The 1,285-nt window shown below is 38.4% G+C and overlaps 1 non-coding gene across 1 annotated transcript; it reads right to left on the bottom strand.

Annotated features, from left to right (window-relative positions):
* Positions 1–227: 227 nt before the first annotated feature.
* Smp_tRNA_01709_Gln_TTG.1.1 lies at positions 228–301 on the bottom strand. The gene has a single exon. It is a non-coding gene (tRNA).
* Between the last annotated feature and the right edge of the window lie 984 nt (positions 302–1,285).

The raw sequence follows: 1,285 nt of genomic DNA, 5'->3' as shown, positions 1-1,285 counted from the left end.
GTACAACTTCAGTATTATTAAATGAATAAACTGTAATTCTTACCTTCGAATAATTTTGATTACCGTCTGGAACATGAGTAACCGTGTGTATGTGCGTGCTTGTGTGTTTGTGTATACTACAGCTCTCTCGAGAGGTCTTTCGAAACCCAGCAGTGGAATCCAGGACGCACGTTTCGTCCTATTTGGGACTTGTCACTAGCTGGATGTACCTGCATCCCAGAGTTGATATTCACTCTGGGACTCGAACCCAGTATCTTTCGCTTCAAACGCCATCGCGTTATCCACTCGGCTGTTATTGAATGTCAACAGATAGTATGAATCACCTGTAAACCCTAGATATATACAATAACCGATGGTTAAGCAAGAACGACCAATGCTACTTTGCCAAGTTCTTAATCCTAACTAAAACCCATTGATCAAACAGTATGTTGACCATTAGTAAATTCAAAATGGAACTACTTATTGATTGGAATTTATCAACATGAGAGTGAACCTGTATTAAAGAAAGTGACTCAGATCCGAACCCGCCAAAGATGATATTAGTTTCCTTCAGATTTTTAGCATTATCTTGTCGGCAATTACGCCTAAATAAAAGGTCTAGATCAAAGACTTCTTCCTGTTTACTTAAAATTGATCAATTTTTGAGACTCATTGACAAGTTCTTAGTTCTTACTATCGAATTTTAACTTATATCAGCATGTCATGTTCCCCTTACTCGATAAACGGAACGACGCTCAATCAAACAGTGACACGATAGTCTATTCTTATCTGTTGTTCCCGACTCTGCTAACTAGATCAAGAAGTTTTGATGACGTGTATAGAATGTATTCTACGACTACTCAGAAAATTCGAGGTCCTTGATACGTCTTGTTTATTGAACGCTATATTCGGATCCTAAGCTAGTCTTGTACCCCTCAGCTAGAACTACACAGCGACTTGAACACGAGAAAAAAGAGCACAAAATATTCGGGAAACACTTTACTTCAAAGGTTTCCAACGATTTTTTCCTCTGTATGACTTGACGAACACTTTATCACCGACATTCAAACTCCGGATATTCTAATTTTATCTGTGTCCAACCATTGGTCTAGATGGCAACATGGTGTCGAATAATTCTCCAGAACATCGCTTCAACAGGGGATTTTCCATCTGGGACGATATGGTTAGGTGTAGTTCTATAAGCTGTTAGAAATTTCGTAATTACCTGACTTGTCCTAAACAAATAAATCAAGCTTATTTATACAATGATAGAAACGCCCTTGGAAGAGGTACAAAATAGCGGACT

This window comes from Schistosoma mansoni, chromosome 2, assembly GCF_000237925.1.
Source record: "Schistosoma mansoni strain Puerto Rico chromosome 2, complete genome".
Classification (NCBI taxonomy): Eukaryota; Metazoa; Platyhelminthes; class Trematoda; order Strigeidida; family Schistosomatidae; genus Schistosoma; species Schistosoma mansoni.
Note: the sequence above shows the minus strand (reverse complement) of the source record. Positions and strands in the feature narration are given on the sequence as shown.